The 20,056-nt window shown below is 40.1% G+C and overlaps 1 pseudogene; it reads right to left on the reverse strand.

The window, feature by feature from the left end:
• Positions 1 to 8,854: 8,854 nt before the first annotated feature.
• On the reverse strand, positions 8,855 to 19,848 carry LOC110588730 (annotated as a pseudogene).
• Between the last annotated feature and the right edge of the window lie 208 nt (positions 19,849 to 20,056).

Consider the following 20,056-nt stretch of genomic DNA (forward strand, 5'->3'; position numbering starts at 1 on the left):
GGTGCCTCAGAAATATCTCTCTGTGTGGTCTCTCCAGATGGTCTTTCCAGCACGGCAATCAGGGTAGCTGACTTCTTCCATGGAAGCTGTGACCTGCACAAGCACGTGTCCCAAGAGAAAGCCAGGCAGAAGTCTTATGACTTTCTTTTTTTTCCATTGGAGTTTTCCTCATTTTTATTTATTTATTTATTTATTTTATTATGTTATGTTAATCACCATACATTACATCTGAAGTCTTATGACTTTTGAGGACCCAGCAGAAGTCAGCAGAGTCACTCTGAGTACATTCTAATCTTCAGAAAATCTGAATCATTGAAAGCATATTCAAGAAAGAGAAATTAAACTCCACCTCTTGGTGATTGGAATATCAAAGAATTGCAGACATGTTTTAAATTCTTCACAAAGACTGTCATTTCACCATAAGAAATTCATTATTATTATTTTTAATTCTGATGGGCTTTTCAAGACTCTCATATCCAAGGCAAAATAGTCTCTGGAATTAGAGCTTCATCCATTATCAATTCCTTATTTAACTAGAAATTAGCATACAAACCCATGAGAATTAAGCATCAGGAACATTAGGAGTAGGGAAAACGGTCCTGTGGTGGGGAAAACAGAGGACTACAGGAGGATACCAAAGGGACTATGGTGGCTGGTTCAGATGCAGCTGCCAAAAGGCAAAACAAACAATGTCAGCATGGCATTCCTGGGTGCTAGCTCCCGTTGTGCCACTGGCCCTTGATTGGCAAATCACTTCCCCTCTCAGGCCCCCTTCCTCATTTGTAAAATACAGTATTGAATCAGATAATTTCTCCAGTTCCTTCTGGTTCTGACATCATGCAATCCCATTATTTAGATGCTGAATCATCCTCTTAATAGGACAGAAATTAAGTCTTGACCCTTGGATATTAATATCTATGTCAACATTTAATAAGTTGAGATGAATCACTGATGGTGAAAGATACCATAGCCAGAATGTCAACAGACAACTCACTCAGGTGACAATGATAAGAGATAACTACTATATTTTATACAATTCAACTGAGACATAAAAGAAGAAATAACCCCTGTGAGGCTTCACTGGAGATAAGTAGCCAAAAACATATTGCTATCTTTGATGCTCAGATACTACCTCCCAGTTTGATCATAGTAAAGAAAAAGTATAATTTAAGAGCACTCATTAGTGTAATTTTAAGAGCATTGGTGAGGGCTTCCATTCTCAAAGGGAGGATTCCAAGCCTTGGCGACTTTTTGTTCAGCAGTGCATGCCTCTTAATGCATTTTTGGATATGCTAAATATAGGGAAAAATCGTATTTCATTGAAGTACACTGTCCATAGCACACCCTTCTGGGAAGTCTGGTTCCAAGCCGTTTTATTATCTTTGAGCTATTTTGCACCTCTTTTTAAGTTGCAGGTAACTGATGGATATGCAAACTCTGTCTTGTCCAGTAGAGTCTCCATTGACTTTTCCATTTTGGAAAACCCATTTTGCCTCCATTTGCCATTCAATTCCTTTATATGTTTGTGCTTTTTGATGTTTCTCCTGAACCAGTTCCCCTATATTACATGAATTAACTAAAATCTTAAAAATGTGTTCATTTTTATATCTGTAGGAGAGTTATGATTTTGCCATTTTCTAAAATTATCTTTTAACATAAAGTTGGACCTGGGCTTAGTTTAAAATAGTGATTAGAGAGAGACCAAAACTGCTCTCCATTAGCAGTGAACAGGATTTTGGAGTTTGGGGACTGGCAGGTTTAGAAAAGGAGAAGACAATCAAGCAACCACAGAGCTGTGGGAAGAAGTGCGAGAGCCAACAAATGTGGCAACCTACGAGGCTGGAGAGAGGAGGGAGGTGAAGAGTAGAGTGGGGTAGGAAAAGATGGTGGGGGAAAAAGACAAAGGAAAAATTCTACATGGAAGAGGGAATTAAAAAACTTTAAAGATGCTCAAGTCTACTGGTAAACCATGTTAGTCTAAGTTTACCATGCTTCAGTAGACCTTTTCCTATTATCTCAAATCTTTGGTAGTAAATGATAGCACTCAAAGCTTTGCAATCATAGAATGCCGGGGGGTGAAGTAAGGGGATGTTATATTCCATGGCATTCCAATCCATTTTTTTTTCTTTTAGTGGTAATACTACATTTTAATATTGGAGCCTAAAATTGTGAGGCGGGTAAGATCCAGAGTAAAAATCTGTTTGTGTTCACAGCATTTCATAGGTCGGGCAGGCATCCTACTTGGAGCCTATTTTCCTGGCATACAAAATTTGTTGCTGGTTATTTCTGGTGCTTTGTTGAGGTCACAGTGAAAGTCAGGACGAACGGCCTTCAGAACTGGGCTCACGAGGGCCATGCTCTTGGAAACTCCAACCAGCACTTTGAAAGAGTTTTTACTCTGCTTGAAAAGCTTCACATTTTTTTTTGTAGTTTTTAATTTTATTATGTTAGTCACCATACAATACATCATTAGTTTTTGATGTAGTGATCCACGATCCATTGTTTTCGTATAACACCCAGTGCTCCATGCAGTACGTGCCCTCCTTAATACCCATCACCGGGCTAACCAATCCCCCCTCACCTCTCCCCTCTAGAAGCCTGTTTGTTTCTCAGGTCCCTAGTCTCTCATGGTTCATCTCTCCCTCCAATTCCCCCCGCCCATTTTTCCCTTCCTTCTCCTAATGTCCTCCATGTTATTCCTTATGTTCTACAAATAAGTGAAACCATATGATAATTGACTTTCTCTGCTTGACTTATTTCACTTAGCATAATCTCCTCCAGTCCCATCCATGTTGATGTAAAAGTTGGGTATTCATCTTTTCTGATGGCTGAGTAATATTCCATTGTATATATGGACCACATCTTCTTTATCCATTCATCTCTTGAAGGGCATCTCGGCTCTTTCCACAGTTTGGCTATTGCGGACATTGCTGCTATGAACATTGGGGTGCATATGGCCCTTCTTCTCACTACATCTGTGTCTTTGGGGTAAATACCCAGGACTGCAATTGCTGGGTCATAGGGTAGCTCTATTTTTAAATTTTTGAGGAACCTCCACACTGTTTTCCAAAGTGGCTGTACCAACTTGCATTCCCACCAACAGCGTAAGAGGGTTCCCCTTTCTCCACAACCTCTCCAACATTTGTTGTTTCTTCCCTGTCCATTTTGGCCATTCTAACTGGTGTAAGGTGGTATCTCAGTGTGGTTTTGATTTGGATTTCCCTGATGGCTAATGATGATGAACATTTTTTCATGTGTCTGTTAGCCATTTGTATGTCTTCTTCAGAGAAGTGTCTTTTCATATCTTCTGCCCACTTTTTGACTTGATTATTTGTTTTTTGGGTGTTGAGTTTGAGAAGTTCTTTATAGATTTTGGATACCAGCCCTTTATCTGTAGTGTCATTTGCAAATATCTTCTCCCATTCTGTGGGTTGCCTCTTTGTTTTGTTCACTGTTTCCTTTGCTGTGCAGAAGCTTTTTATCTTGATGAAGTCCCAAAAGTTCATTTTTGCTTTTGTTTCACTAGCTTTTGGAGATGTATCTTGAAAGAAGTTGCTATGGGCGATGTCAAAGACGTTACTGCCTATGTTCTCCTCTAGGATTTTGATGGATTCCTGTCTCATATTGAGGTCTTTCATCCACTTTGAGTTTATCTTTGTGAGTGGTGTTAGAGAATGGTCGAGTTTCATTCTTCTGCATGTGGCTGTCCAATTTTCCCAGCACCATTTATTGAAGAGACTGTCTTTTTTCCATTGCATGTTTTTTCCTGCTTTGTCAAAGATTATTTGACCATAGAGTTGAGGGTCCATATCTGGGTTCTCTATTCTGTTCCATTGGTCTGTATGTCTGTTTTTGTGCCAGTACCATGCTGTCTTGGTGATCACTCCTTTGTAATATAGCTTGAAATCGGGCAACGTGATGCCCCCAGCTTTGTTTTTCTTTTTCAACATCTCCTTGGCAATTCGGGGTCTTTTCTGATTCCAGACAAATTTTAGGATTGTTTGTTCCAGCACTTTGAAAAATGTCATTGGAATTTTGATCGGGATGGCATTGAAGGTATAGATTGCTCTGGGTAGCATAGACATTTTAACAATGTTTATTCTTCCGATCCATGAGCATGGAATATTTTTCCATCTTTTTGTGCCTTCTTCAATTTCTTTCATGAGTGTTCTGTAGTTCCTAGAGTATAGATCCTTTACCTCTTTGGTTAGGTGTATTCCGAGGTATCTTACGGTTGTTGGTGCTATTGTAAATGGAATCGTTTCTTTAATTTCTCTTTCCACAGTTGCGTTGTTACTGTATAAGAAAGCAACTGATTTCTGTGCATTGATTTTGTATCCTGCCACATTACTGAATTGCTGGATGAGTTCTAGTAATTTGGGGGTGGAGATTTTTGGGTTTTCCACATAAAGTATCATGTCGTCTGTGAAAAGAGAGAGTTTGACTTCTTCTTTGCCAACTTGAATAACTTTTCTTTTTTTTGTTGTCTGATTGCTGTTGCTAGGACTTCTAGTACTATGTTGAACAACAGTGGTGAGAGTGGGCGCCCTTGACTTGTTCCTGATCTTAAGGGAAAGGTTCTCAGCTTTTCCCCATTGAGGATGATATTTGCTGTGGGTTTTTCATAGATGGATTTTATGAGCTTGAGGAATGTTCCCTCTATCCCTATACTCTGGAGAGTTTTAATCAGGAAAGGATGTTGTATTTTGTCAAATGCTTTTTCTGCATCAATTGAGAGGACCATATGGTTCTTCTCCCTCCTCTTATTAATGTGTTCTATCACATTGATTGATTTGCAAATGTTGAACCACCCTTGCATCCCGGGGATAAATCCCACTTGGTCGTGGTGGATGATCCTTTTAATGTATTGTTGGATCCTATTAGCTAGGATTTTGTTGAGGATTTTGGAATCCATACTCATCAGGGATATCGGTCTGAAATTCTCCTTTTTGATGGGGTCTTTGCCTGGTTTGGGGATTAAGGTAATGCTGGCCTCATAGAATGAGTCTGGAAGTTTTCCTTCTGTTTCTATTTTTTGAAACAGCTTCAGGAGAATAGGTATTATTTCTTCTTTGAATGTTTGGTAGAATTCCCCAGGGAATCCATCAGGCCCTGGACTCTTGTTTTTTGGGAGGTTTTTGATCACTGCTTCAATCTCGTTACTGGTTATTGGCCTATTCAGGTTGTCAATTTCTTCCTGTTTCAGTCTTGGCAGCTTATAGGTTTCCAGGAAGGCCTCCATTTCATCCAGATTGCTCAGTTTATTGGCATATAGTTGTTGATAATAATTTCTAATAATTGTTTCTATTTCCTTGGTGTTAGTCATGATCTCTCTCCTTTCATTCATAGTTTTATTAATTTGGGTCTTTTCTCTTTTCTTTTGGATAAGTTTGGCCAGTGGTTTATCAATCTTACTAATTCTTTCAAAGAACCAACTTCTAGTTTCATTGATCTGATCTACTGTGTTTCTGGTTTCTAATTCATTGATTTCTGCTCTAATTTTAATTATTTCTCTTCTAATGCGTGGCTTAGGCGTCATTTGTTGCTTTTTCTCTAGTTCTTTAAGGTGTAGAGTTAGTTGATGAATTCGGGATTTTTCCGTTTTTTTGAGTGAGGCTTGGATGGCTATGTATTTCCCCCTTAGGACCACCTTTGCAGTATCCCATAGGTTTTGCACCGATGTGTTTTCGTTCTCATTGATTTCCATTAATTGTTTATGTTCTTCTTTGATTTCTTGGTTGACCCAAACATTCTTGAGCAGAGTGGTCTTTAGCTTCCAAGTGTTTGAATTTCTGCCAAATTTTTTCTTGTGATTGAGTTCCAGTTTTAGAGCATTGTGGTCTGAGAATATGCAGGGAATAATCTCAATCTTTTGGTATCGGTTGAGACCTAATTTTTGACCCAGTATATGGTCTATTCTGGAGAAAGTTCCATGTGCGCTCGAGAAGAATGAGTATTCTGTTGTTTTAGGGTGGAATGTTCTGTAAATATCTATGAGGTCCATCTGGTCCAATGTATCATTCAAAGCTCTTGTTTCCTTGTTGATTTTCTGCTTAGATGATCTGTCTATTGCTGAGAGTGGAGTATTGAGGTCTCCTACAATTAATGTATTGTATGACTCTTTATTTTGGTTAACAGTTGGCTTATGTAGATGGCTGCTCCCATGTTGGGGGCATAGATACTTACAATTGTTAGATCTTCTTGTTGGATAGACCCTTTAAGAATGATATAGTGTCCTTCTGTGTCTCTAACTACAGTCTTTAGCTTAAAATATAATTTGTCTGATATAAGAATTGCTACCCCAGCTTTCTTTTGAGATCCGCTGGCATGGAAGATGGATCTCCATCCCTTCACTTTCAGTCTGGATGTATCTGTAGGTTCAAAATGAGTCTCTTGTAGACAGCATATGGATGGGTCCTGTCTTTTTATGCAATCTGTAACCCAATCTGCCATTTTATGGGAGCGTTTAGGCCATTCATGTTGAGAGTGATTATTGAAAGATACGAATTAATTGTCATCATGTTGCCTGTGAAGACGCTGTTTTTATAGATTGTCCCTGTAAATTTCTGTTGTAGATCACTCTTGGGGTCTTTCTCCTTTTATAGAACCCCCCTTAATATTTCTTGCAGGGCTGGCTTAGTGGTCACATATTCTTTCAGTTTCTGCTGGTCGTGGAAGCTCTGCATCTCTCCATCCATTCTAAATGAAAGCCTTGTCGGATAAAGTATTCTTGGCTGCATGTTCTTCTCATTTAGTACCCTGAATATGTCTTGCCAGGCCTTTCTGGCTTGCCAGGTCTCTGTGGATAGGTCTGACGTTATTCTGATGTTCCTCCCTCTGTACGTAAGGAATCTCTTCCCCCTAACTGCCCTTAAGATGGTTTCCTTGGTTCTAAGATTTGCACATTTTACTATTACATGCCGGGGTGTTGGCCTGTTTTCCTTGATCTTAGGAGGGGTCCTATCTGTCTCTAGGACTCGGATGTTTGTTTCATTCCCCAGATTAGGGAAGTTCTCAGCTATGATTTGCTCAAATACATCTTCTAGCCCTCTCTCTCTCTCCACTCCCTCCGGGATTCCAATTATTATGACATTGGAACGCTTCATGGTGTCACTTATTTCTCTGCTTCTATTTTCATGGATTCTGAGTTGTTTTTCCCTGGCCTCCTCTTTTCCCTTTTTATCTATTATATTGTCTTCCAGGTCGCTTATTTGTTCTTCTGCCTCAGTTACCCTAGCTGTTAGATTATCTAGATTGGATTGGATCTCATTGATAGCATTTTTAAGTTCTGCCAATTCACCTTTTATTTCTGCCCTTAGAGACTCTATGTTGCCATTAATTGATTTCTCCATTCTAGCCATTGTCTTCATAATTGCTAGCCTGAATTCCATCTCTGACATCTTGGTTATGTCTGCATCCATTTGTAAATCTGCAGCATAAGTTATAATCTCTGAGTCTTTTCTGTTTTGGGGTCTCCTCCTCCTAGTCATTCTGTTGATGGGTGTTTGAGGGAATGTATAGAGTCCAAATTATTGACCAGAACCCAAGCAAGATGCACCTGTTTTCTTGGGACCTTAGGGTTGCTGGCCTCTTGTTTTCCCAGCCTGTCTTCTGTGGGAGGGGCCTGCCACACTGTTACTCAGGCAACCCTGTTTGGGCGGAGTTGCCCTGCGCCCCTGTGGCGGGGGATGGGCTCAGTGGGAATCAGTCTTTGGTGCTTTTGTTCTCTGGCGCCTCTCCCTGGCGGCTTTCCGTGTCTCTTCCGGGAATCAGAACAGAAGAGACCGTTTCCAACCCTCTGCCTCAGAGCAGAGAGACCTCAGTCTGTTCTTCAGTGAGCTCTCCAGGCCACACTGTCTCTGTTTCTGTCCATGCTGCTATAAACTGCAGCGTCCTGGGTTATGCACCCCTCCGCAGCGCTCCCAGTCCTGCCTCCAGGTCGGGGCACGTCTCTGCCCTTTGTGCTTCTAAACCGCCAGCCGCTACCAATTCGCGGCGCGCGCGACTCCGCGGCTTGGGGTTTCCACCCCTGGGGGTTGCAGCTCACCGGCACGACCCTAGCACACCGGGTTTCTGTCGCGGGGGCTGCAGTTCGCATGCGTGCGACCGATGGTCCGGTTTCTGTCCGGGGGGCTGCAGTTCACATGTGCGCGACCCTGCCAGTCTGGTTTTCCACCCTGGGGGCTGCCCTAAAGTCCTTTCCCGACGCTACCGGTCTGCCAGTCTGTGCCCGTCCGCAGCGCGTGAGGCTGTCACTCACCGGTGGTGTAGGATCCCCACGGCCAGGCTCCCTCCCGCCGCCGTTTATTCTCCGATATCTGCCTGCAGGATCACGGCTCTCTGCTTTGTACCTCAAAACCAACTGCCTGCGATATTCTGTTTGTAGAGATCCAGATCTTCTTACATCTCAGGCTGGTTTCGTGGGTGCTCAGAGTGGTCTGGTAGTTATCCAGCTCAATTCTGGGGACCAGTTGAAATAGGGTCCCCTACTCCTCCGCCATCTTTCCAGCTTCACATTTTTTTGAGGGAAAAAACCAAGACTCCTCATGTTGGTCAGTCTTTTTACAGATAAGAAAATGGAGGCCATGGGCATTTAAGCTCATTATTTTTCGATCTCCTTAAACAGCATTGACCCAAGAAACAGCCTGTAACCCAGATGATCTTTTTTTTTTTTTTTTCTGACTCCAAAGATCTTTTACTGAGACCTATTTAAAGCATTTCAGTCCTTAATTCAAATAAACTTCAACTCAACTGAATGGCTGATGGCTGATCTAGGTAAAGGCTTCACAGTGACAAAAATATGCTCCACCTACAGAGACCTTAAAATAAGTTCCTAACTAGAGTGTGAATGTACTCAGGGTCTCTGTCCCATCTTCTTCAGGGTTTGACTGAGCTCCTCAAATTTGTGAATCTGCTGGATAAAGAAATCCCCATAGCACCTGGCGACCTTGGTGTCTGTGATGTGGATCATGTCCTTATTGATGTAGAAGTCAACCTCAGAGGCTGACTGAAATTTGCCATCAAGGGCAGAGATGCCACTGGTCCACATCAGGTTCTTCATCTTGTGCTTGAAGACAAGGAGCTGGATCCAGAACTCCTGCTCTATGAGGTCTAGGAAGCCAGCCAGCTTGGCCACAGGCATGGTGGTGTAGAGTTTGAGGAAGCTGCGGTTGGTAGAGAGCTGGGCCTGCTGCTGCACTTCATTGGAAAACACCTTCAGCTGCTGCAGGAAAGGCTCCTTGTGGTAGTTGGGGTGCACGTTGTCATAGTTGGGGACCACAGGCAACAGGAATTTGGGGCACGAGTAGCTGAAAAGTTCCTTCTAGACCTGTGGGTCACCCTTCTGCATGCGTAGCATCTTGTCCCCATATTTCTCTCACAGCTGCATGTGGTACATGGTGAGGGCGATGGCCAGCAGTGCATGCATCTGCTCATTCTGCTTGTTAATCATCTCATACTTGTATGTGGTCCTCTGGAACATGCTCTTGGTCCTCTGGATGTGGAGAAGTATGTTGGCAAAGACCCAGATGGCATCCTGGTAGTGACACATCACCAAATATGCAAAACTGACGTAGTATTTGTGGTGACCTGGCACTCAGGCACCCGAGAATACATGCTCTTCTTATTCAGTTCGATATTCTCCAGTACCTTGATGGCCTGGTAGTAATCCCCCAACAGGGAGTGCAGACGCAGAAGCCCCACCAGGCTGAAATACCCAAACATCTTGTAAAAGGTGTGCCGTCCATACTCCCACCAGCCACACTCTGAGTCACCTCTGCTTGCATACACCTCCAGCTGCTGGTTAATATTGGACATGTCTACCAGGGAGTGAAGGACATTGAGGACACTGTGAACATTCCAGATTTGGGGATTGTCTCAGCTAAATGCAAGTGATGGCAGCTGACTCTTGTTATAGCAAGCTCTGAATAAACAGTCTATTTGTTGTAATATGGTGGTCTTTGTTTATTTCCACATCGTGCATTATCTCTGGGTGAGAAAACACAGGAAGCGGAGATAATGTGATTTCCAGCACTTTGCATGCTTCAAGATGTGGAAGAATGATCAAAAAAGTTTTTCCTGGGGACTGGTATTCACAAATGGATGAGGAAACAGATCCAGAGAAAGGAAGCAAATCTTGCAATGATGTGGGAAACAATCTAGAGAAGAGGGATGTTCACAACACCAAGGTCAATTGAACCATCTCACTCTCTTGTTCTAAAAATATAAATTAGAACCTGGGGCACCAGAGTGGCTCAGTTGGTTGAGCGTCTGACTTCAGCTCAGGTCATGATCTCAAGGTCCTGGGATGGAACCCTACATCTGGCAACTGGCTCCTAGTTCAGCAAGGAGTCTGCTTCTCCCTCTCTAACTGCCCCTCCCCAACACTTCGTGCTCTCACGTGCTCTCTCTCCACATAAATGAATAAAATCTTTAAATATATACAATATATAATATATACATATATACATATATATAAATTAGAACGATAAGAGATGCTGAGAAGAGATAAAGGAGTATACATCCCTAAACAAGAATCCTGCAATAACAACAACAACAAAAATAGCCGAGCATACAAACCCCTGACCCCAAGCCATCTCTACAAGTAAACTGCACTGCAGTTTTCGCTGAGATGGCATAATTTCCACTTCCCTAAAGTGTAATGAATTTCCTTTGTGAAATAAGTTGGTACCTAAAGTGAACATTTTGACAAATTTCAGAGAAACCGTAAAAATCCCTAATGTTACTCAATTCTTTACTCATGGACCAAAGCAAAATGGTGATTAAGTATGAGGCATTCACAGGCAATCCTGTGAAATAGATACTGTTCAAAGATAATGTATAGAAAAAGGTAAAATCAGACTCTCATACTGATTGAACACATGTTAAAAACTTTATTTTACTCATATGAGGGAAGCAGGCAGAAATTATAAGGAGTTCAAAAGAAAAGTCAAACAGCACAGATTTATTTATATGGGTAAAAGAAATGTCAAAATGAATTGCAAATGGGACAAAATGAATTGCAAATGGGACTATTTTGCCCACAGGTGGGTGGGAGTGGGATTACATCACTACTAGATGGGAACATATACATTACCTACAATTTATATAAAGAGTTGCAAAACAGCTCAAAGACAATGACAATGAGCATGGCTAGACTCTGATGATCCAAAGGGTATGCTGTAGATGGTGCGTAGTTTTCTACTGAAATAAAGAAACATGTTCTTTATTTAACTCTACCAGAGAGAAATTCACAGGGTTAATAGAATCAGAAATAAAATCATTCCTGAAAAGGCACTGAATAACAAGAGTAGGACTTGAGTCTATGTCAGAGCTGCTCAGTTTGGAGTGACCCTGTGAAAATAGTTGGAACTACCTAAGTACTACAGATTTGTATGTGTCACTTAAAAGGCCTAAAAGGGCTACATGTCAAACTCTAGATACATAAAACAGAGTCCACTCCCACACTTCCACCCTGCCCTGACATCTCTACCCCAAGTTTATTATTTATCTTTTATATTTTAGGTCCTAAGACTTTCCTTCAGCAATACTGAATGAATCACCTCCATATGTGGGGCCTTGCTCTCTCTCTCTGCTATGAATTCAGAGATGGCAAAATTTACTTCTTCCTCAGATGATATTACCCACCCCTCTATGTCTCAGACTTGTGTGGCAAAAAAAGTTGATGGCAGGTATAAACATACTGAAAATCCCTGGAGTATAACTGTTTGTTTTCTGGTTCTGAAGCAAGCAGCACAGAAAGGATGGGTAAAATGAAAGCTTTTCAGATTAGCAGGACAAAATTGAGAGGAGTTGGTACTATCTGTGGTGGGAGGGTGAGTGATACAGGTCATAAACACTTTGTTTCTGCAAAAGCCCTATCCACCAAAGACCACCAGAGACAAGGTTTTACATGGGCAAAATCAGATATAATAACCCAAGTCAGCGAGGGAGGGTACCCCAAAGCAACTATGTGCTGCTATCCAAGAGGGAGGAGAAATGCATCTTTTGTAAAATTGGGTTCCTAATGAAAGATTCTGAGAAGGGTCCCATTTCTGTATTGGGTGCTATTTCTGAGGTAGGATTAGGAGAAGCAGCAATTAACTAGTGATTCAGTGCTATCATGATGTGAGGGAGGATTACCAGTTGGGTGTCCTTGGTAATAGATAGGAATAGCAAATGGATCTAGAGATACCATTGATAAGAAAGCAGTAGTCACTCGAAGAGGGGGTCACTGGGCATTAAAGACTTCTCAGAAGCACATTGTGAGTGCTTTGAAGAGAGCAACCTGAATTCTCATGCCTACCAACTCATAGTTCCTTCCCCATGGTGGCAGTTCCAAAGGGCCATGTTAGCTTTATTCTCTAAGCAGGGCTGTTGAAAGAATCGTGGAGAACAGGGAGTTCATAAAATGTTGGCAATTTGTTGGCAGAATGGCAACTACATCCTCTGAGAAATCATGAAAAAACTCCCTGCATAGTAGGAAATTTGTGTATTAACTTTTGACTCCCTGGAAACTACTAATAGCTTAATGTTGACTGGAAGCCTTATCAGTAACATGAAGAGCCTGTTAACACATTTTTTATGTTATACATATTATACACTGTATTTTTATAATAAAGTAAGCTAGAGAAGAGAAAATGTTAATAAAATCATAAGAGAAAATACATTTAGAGTACCGTACTGCAAAAAAATGTGTATATAAGTGGGCCCATGCAGTTCAAATCCATATTGTTTAAGGGTTAACTGTATTAAAGCTATAAAGAGATGTATGGTAACAAACATTTCATTAAATGCTCTTCTGTGTCTGACATTGTGCCATTATAGATATTATCTCATATTTGGAGTACTCAAGAATTATAGAAGTACTTATCAAGGTTTTTAATGTCATGAATTAGATATGGGACAGTATAGTAGGGTTGCTACTTCTATATTTTATTAAAAAACAAAGTAAAATAGGGATGCCTGGGTACCTCAGTCGGTTAAGTGTCCGACTCTTGGTTTTGACTCAAGTCATGATCTCATGGGTCGTGGGATCAAGTCCTGCATTGGCTCTGTGCTCAGTGGGGAGTCTGAGATTCTCTCCCTTTGGCTCCTTCCCCACCAATCTCTCTCTCTAAAATAAACAAATCTTAAAAAAAAGAAAACAACAAAGAATAAAACAGAACTTACCATCTATCCTCATCATTATTTATAAATAGAAGATATTCTAATACTTCCAAATATATTAAAAACATAATCACAGGGGAAAATTTTAATGAGCTAGCTTTATCTCACCAAATTCTTTATTTTTCCCTGAAGAGCATAGTACAAGCAGTTCAGAGCTGCTGTTACAGAATACTCAAGATTTGCAGAAGTGGAAAGAAGACCTTCACTGATTTAAGTCAGAACACCAGTAGTCACTTCTTTCTTACTTGGTTGGTTATGGCTTCCTTCATCACAAAAGGATGAGATATTAAAAGATATAATGTGACAGCTGTTATGCTGAATTTCTCTTGCCCTGAAAAAAACTGCCTATAATGAAGATATGGCAGTGACATCTGCAGGCTGTGTGTTCATTTGGGAAGAAGGCTCCACATGTTCCAGACAAAACAGGTGCTTATTGTGTTCCCCAGGGACTCTCTCACAAATTTCTGCCTTTGTATCAGTTTCCCCTCTTCTCTTTCAAAAACAGATCCCACTATTTTACCTGTAAAGCAGCCACTGAATTAAATGCTCTCCCAAGAACCACTGTGTTTAGGTTGGCAATTCTGGGTTTTAACACAACCGTCACCACTGACTCCTTGCAGTTGATATGAACCACAGTAGCATGCTATGCTAAACAAGGGACAAGAAAACAGTAGGATATGAAAATATCTACAATAGTGTAGACTACTTCTCTAGGAAGCAGCTCACATGGCCAAGCAAGAGTATGACAGATAAGACACCACAGTTCTAAGTGTTGTCATTCACTCTCCTTGAATCCAAGTGAGAGGATTGGGCAGTTTTATAATTTCAAAGAAGAGAAAATGATGGTAAAGGATGCATAGAACTGAGTTGGAACTAGTAAATTCACTCCAAGATAAAAGTGAGGGAGATTCAGGGGCACCTGGGTGGCTCAGTCGGTTAAGCGTCTGCCTTCCACTCAGGTCATGATCTCAGGGTCCTGGGATCAAGCCCCACGTGGGGCTCCCTGCTCAGCCGAGAGCCCGCTTTTCCCTCTCCCTCTGCCTCTCCTCCTGCTTGTGCTCTCTTGCTCTCTCTCTGACAAATAAATAAAATCTAAAAAAATCTTAGAGCAATATTGACACCTCTGCTCAAATTAATTAATAAATATCCTTCTCAGTAGACTCTCTTGTCAAGGAAAAGTTCTTGTTTACTTAACTCCCTTTTCCAAAGAAACCATATGAACGAATAAAAGTCTAAAATAGTACAGTAAAATATATCTTCAACCAACCTGCCACAAGTCCACATGACAAACTTAACAGAAACACAAAATCTGGATCAAATAAAAGAAAGAAGCTACAGAGAACACTTTACATGTTGATCACAGTGCAGAGGTCTGAATATAGATGAAAGGCAAGAAAAGGCCTTGAAAACAACCCTTTTTTGAAATGATAAAAGCAGAAGGAGAGACATAGGAGTTCTCCATTTTGGTAATTTCATTTTACTCTTTATAATGAAAATTTCAAGTACAGACAAAGGCAGAGAAATAATGTAATAAACCACATGTGTCCATTACTCAGATTTAAAAATATTCAACTATAAATGAAGCAGGCAGAACAGATTTGGAGATACACTGGGTCTCTGGTGGTAGATCAGTTCCCTACATAAAATTAGCTCAGCTTCTATATTTTTACTTATACAAACAACCAAACAAAAACCCTACTGCTAAAGCCATTAGGGTTCTTCACTCAGGAAGAGTCCTAAATGATACGAGATGAAGCAGGGCAGAGAATACTGGGCAACAATGAGCTGAGATTCAGGTTTGCAGTTTCAGGTGAAAGTCAACTGAGGTAAGTTAATAACAATGCAACCAAAAGTTTGGGGACCGAGGGGATTTCACAGTCACTCACTTGCCAACATGAAACTTGCTCTCCTCAAAGCAAGGTAAAGGATTAACTCTGAGGTAGCCTCACACTTCTAATCAAGGGAGCACATACAGCCCTCTGGCAGATGGTATTGCAAATTTGGCAAGCGCTAAGAGAGAGCTTACCCAAATTAAAATTACCAGCAGCCAACTGTCAGTTCACTCCAGATACCACTGCCACCTCCCACGCTCAAAAAACACAAGATCTAACCGAGATTACAAACCACCAATTCAGTCACTAAGTGAAAAATGAAAAGTATCCAGGGAAGCGAAGAAAGAAGCTGAGTGGAATCCTCCAGTATTTTTTCTAAGGCAAAATAACGACACAGATAGAACTTCTACTCAAAGGTATGTAAAACGACAATCTGGCCTTGGATCTCTGTAAATACACTGTATCAAACAAAAAGAAGGACATAGACATTAGAAGTGAAGTTCAAGTACAGAAAACATGTTGAAATCCAAAAAATAAAAAAAAAAAAAAACAGAAGAAAACTTTTGCAAAATTGTCTTTGTATTCTCAAAAGAACTAGAAGCTATCAATGAAGAGAGTACTGAAGATGGAAGATACAACGACATGGAGAAAAAGTTATGATGGTGATATTTTTTCTTATTCTTGAACTTCCTTCATCTAGCTCCACGTCATCTTGACAGTAAGTATTCTTTTTCTTTTTCTGGAACTCAGAAGGTTCTGGATTCAGATAATCCTTTATTGTAAAGTTTTATTTTTTCCTTGACTAATTTTTCTATTCTTTTGTTCTGTTTTTCTTCTTAATAAAAAGATGATATATATGGAATACAGGCCATAGAGACCAAAAGATTTCTAATTCATCCAATTGAAGAAGAAAAACAAAAAACAAAATTTATCATAGATCTGAAAGTAAGGAAGCACTAAGGACTAGACCTAAGATGACAAAGAAGCATATCAGTAACTTTGAGGACAGGCTTGAGAAATGGTGAAAATGTAATGGAAGACTAAAAAATAATTTAGTATAAACAAACTAACAAATAAATAAATATCTGAACCCAGGTAGAAAGATCTTATGTTCTACAAAGGAGGGGGAAATTACATTACTCTCACTCTTCTCCACAAAACATTAGATTCCAGAAGAAAAGAGACCATTTGCATAAAAAGCTAAGGGGAAGGTCTATTCTAATAGAATTTCATAACCAGCCAAGATATCATTTTTAGATTTAAATAATGGGAAGTAAAGGCTCAATATTTGTAGTACTCACAAACTCTTCAAAAAAAAAAACCATTTAAATAAATAAGGCAGTTCACTTTTTCTTTAATTAACTAAAGTTCATATTCTATTCAAATTTCTTCAGAATTTTCCTATTTTTTTCTATTCCAAGATTCTCCTGCATTCCTAACTCACAAACCTGTAATATAGTAAGTATTTGTTGCTCTAAGCTGCTAGTTTTGGGGCATTTTGTTACATAGCAGTAGGTAAGCTATTAATTACAATTGTGTAGCCCCAAATTAGGTAGTGTGGTTTTCCCACTCTGCTTGCACTTTTCCTAAGTATTAATTTACTATATCTATTCCCTTTGCATTTTCACCTAATGTTTTGAATTGATTTCAATAAACTGCATGGTTTGAACATTTTAATTTCACTAGTGAGCCTTTCTGTTCCGTGACCTCTGACTTGGAATCTACCATTATATCAAGGCAATTTCCCACAGCAACAGCATTATTATCAATGGTGGCTGCCACAATTCTCACAAAGTCTCCCTCCCAATTCTGGGGGCTAAGGATGTGTAAATAGTTTTCCTGAAGGTGCTCAGCTGGTTCTTTAGGAGGGATTTGTTATTTTTACACGGAGTAAATATGCTGAAGAAGCCTTGGAAATAATTTGAAGAGTAAGGTAAATTTCCCAAGAAAATTTAGAACTCCACCCTGAACATAAGCAGAAATTGCTATCAGTGCCGGTCACAAGCTGATCCAGAAGCATTTCTTGATCAACAGACCAACCTTTGACTCTTCTCAGACTGACTTCTAGATATAACTGCAGCTGACCCCTCATTTTGTGTTTCTTCTGACCTCTAGCCACAGTCACAGACTGAAGCTTAACACTGTAACCTGTTTCACAAGTATAAGGTGTCGGGGGGTTGTGGTTGTGTTAACATTGCCTAGTCCCATTTCTGGGCAGCTACAACTCAGTTAGGATTACTCAACTGGTATAGAGGTGGGAAAGAACAACTCAGAAAATAAACAGTGTTCAGATGGTATTTATGGGAAAAACATAAATCATTGACCTCAAGTCAACAAGTGGTTATTGAAGACTTAACTATGTGCCAGGTTCTACCCCAGGTGCTATGAAAAATAAAACAATGACTAAGACTCAGTTCTTGACAAAAACCTTTGAGACACATTTACTCATGAGTGATAGAGTCACAATTTTTCCTCACAAAGAGAGCACGGTGGAAAGGATGACACCACGAGGCAGATGCAAGTAAGAATGCTGATGACTATGCTTGCAAGTGGATAGTAAGTTTTGTGTGAGGCCCACACCATGTCATGTACTAGAGGAAAATTTTACTTCTTATATAAAAACTAATGTTTAGGGTTTTTTTTATAGTTTCCATAAATAATAACCACAAATTTGGCAACTTAAAAATACGTTTTATCATTTCACAGTTCTGTGGGTGAGAGATCTGGGCAGAGCATGGCTCAGCTGTCTTTCTTTTTAAGATTTTTTAAAATTTATTTATTTGAGAGAGGGAGAGAGAGAGAGAGTTAGAGAGAGCACAGCGGGGTGAAGAGCAGAGGGAAAAGCAGACTCCCCGCTGAGCAGGGAGCCTGATGCAGGACCTGGGATCATGACCAAGAGCTGAAGGCAGATGCTTAACCAACTGAGCCACCCAGGCGTCCCTCAGCTGTTTTTCTACCCCAGGTTTCATAAGGCTGAAACCAACATGGCAGTAGGGCTGTATTCCTTATCTAGAGGCTCTAGGATGAATCTATGTCCCAGCTCATTCAGCTTATTGGCAATATTCAGTTCCTTGTGATGTGGGACTGAGGACCCTGTTGTCTTGCTGGCTGTCAGCTAGGGGCTGTTTTCAGATTCTAGAGAGTAACTACATTCCTTAGTTCATGTCCCTCTTTCATTTTCAAAGACAGCAGTGGTAAGTCAAGTTCTTCTCACACTTAAGATCTCTCTGTCCTCCCCTCCTGCCTCATCTTTCCTGACTTCTACTGCATCTCTCTGACTTTTCTGCCTTCTTCTTCTCCTTTTAAGGGTGTATGTGATTAAATTATGCCCACCCAGATAATCCAAGATTATCTTCTTATTTTAAAGTTAGCTTCTTAGTAGCTTTATTATATGTGCAAAGTTCTTTTACCACAATACCTAGCTTAGTGTTTGAATAACCAGGGGCAGAAATATTGGGGGTGGGGTTGGGAACATCTTTAAAATTTTGCCAACCCCAATTCTCAACAGAGCTCCTGCACTGAAAAAATGCTCATTTGTTCCTTCAATACAAAAACCATAAATCACAGATTCTTCCAGGGCTGGAAATTTGCAGAAAATGGGGTGAAATGATGGGAACTGTTAATCCCATACAAATGTAAAGACTAGAATGATTTTGCTGTTTAAATATCAGTTCTATTTGGAGCCAGCAATCACAGATGTCGACTATGTGTTTTTTAAAAAAAAATCAATACATTCCTGGAGTGATGATCAGTTAGAAGGGTTATAAATTTCATGTATGGCTTACAAGAAATGGATAGGGAAACTTGCCCAGTATATTGACTATTTCGTCTTTGAAATGTACCCATCAATTATAAAGGTCTCTTATGCAGAAGAAACCAGATTTATGACTGTTTGGAGGAGGAGCAGGGGTATAAGCCTTTACTGAGCTTTGACTTGGGGCCAGAAATTGGTGAGTCATTATTATAATCATGTCTTTTGGCTTTATGTGTCAGCAGAGTAGGTTTCTTGTCCTCCCTGTGTTTTCCCCCCAGGGCAGAGCCAAAGGAGGTGAGGAGGTAAGGAGGCCCAGCAGGCTCAGCTAGCCAAGACTTGCCATGAGGCTGCTCATTTCAGGAGGCCAGGCTGCCATGGGAATTTTTATTATAGATGGAAAAAACAAAGATGCTCATCATTTTGGCCATTTGAAAAACACTTCTTGATTTTTCAGATTTATATTTTTTCCTATTTGGATAATATGCAGCAGGTCTTCATTAGGGTGAACAGATAGCTTGCTAACTTCTCTTTTATGAAGTTTCGCTTAGGAACACATGCCATGGTTTTAAAACAGGGAAAATTGGGTGCAGGATCTTCCCTTTAGAGCCTTAAACAAAATGAAGATATTTTATTTTAAAATACAATCACTTAATTTAATAATTTAAAATGTTTAGGTTTGCCTGTTTGTTTTCATTATAAAACAGGGCAATCAATGCCTCTAGCCACCTTCTTAGAGTGAGAGTTGGAACAGTGCCAGGGAAGGTAGCACCAGCCTTGGGGGAAGGACTGCACTGCTAAAAGCTGGAGCCAATCACTACTGTCTAGGAAACTGGCTAGAAAGTGGGTAATTTCCTGAGAAACTCTACGGCCAAATGTAACCATGTGTAAAAAAGGGAATATCACCTCTACAAAGGTGAACCATTAATTTTATTTTCATTTTTGAGGAGTACTTTCCCACAGTTGAAAAAAACTAGGTACATATATATACACATATATGCATGTATACAAACATATGCATGTATACATACACATACCTTGTTTTTGAAGGGAGCTATCTTTATTACTGTCTTCTTTATGCTTTAAGAGTTTTTTCATGCATATAAAAGCAAGTATTAATATATTGTCTTATCTCCTTTGTACACAAAATACAATATACTCTGGTCTGTACCCTTTTTTCACTTATAATCATACCTAAGAAATTTTTCTCATCCGTACATAAACAGCTTCTACATTCTTTTTTATAGCTACATAGTATGGGTCCTCAATTCCTCATCTGCATTTCAGAAAAACAAAATAAAACTTT

Source organism: Neomonachus schauinslandi, chromosome 10 (assembly GCF_002201575.2).
Source record: "Neomonachus schauinslandi chromosome 10, ASM220157v2, whole genome shotgun sequence".
Classification (NCBI taxonomy): domain Eukaryota; kingdom Metazoa; phylum Chordata; class Mammalia; order Carnivora; family Phocidae; genus Neomonachus; species Neomonachus schauinslandi.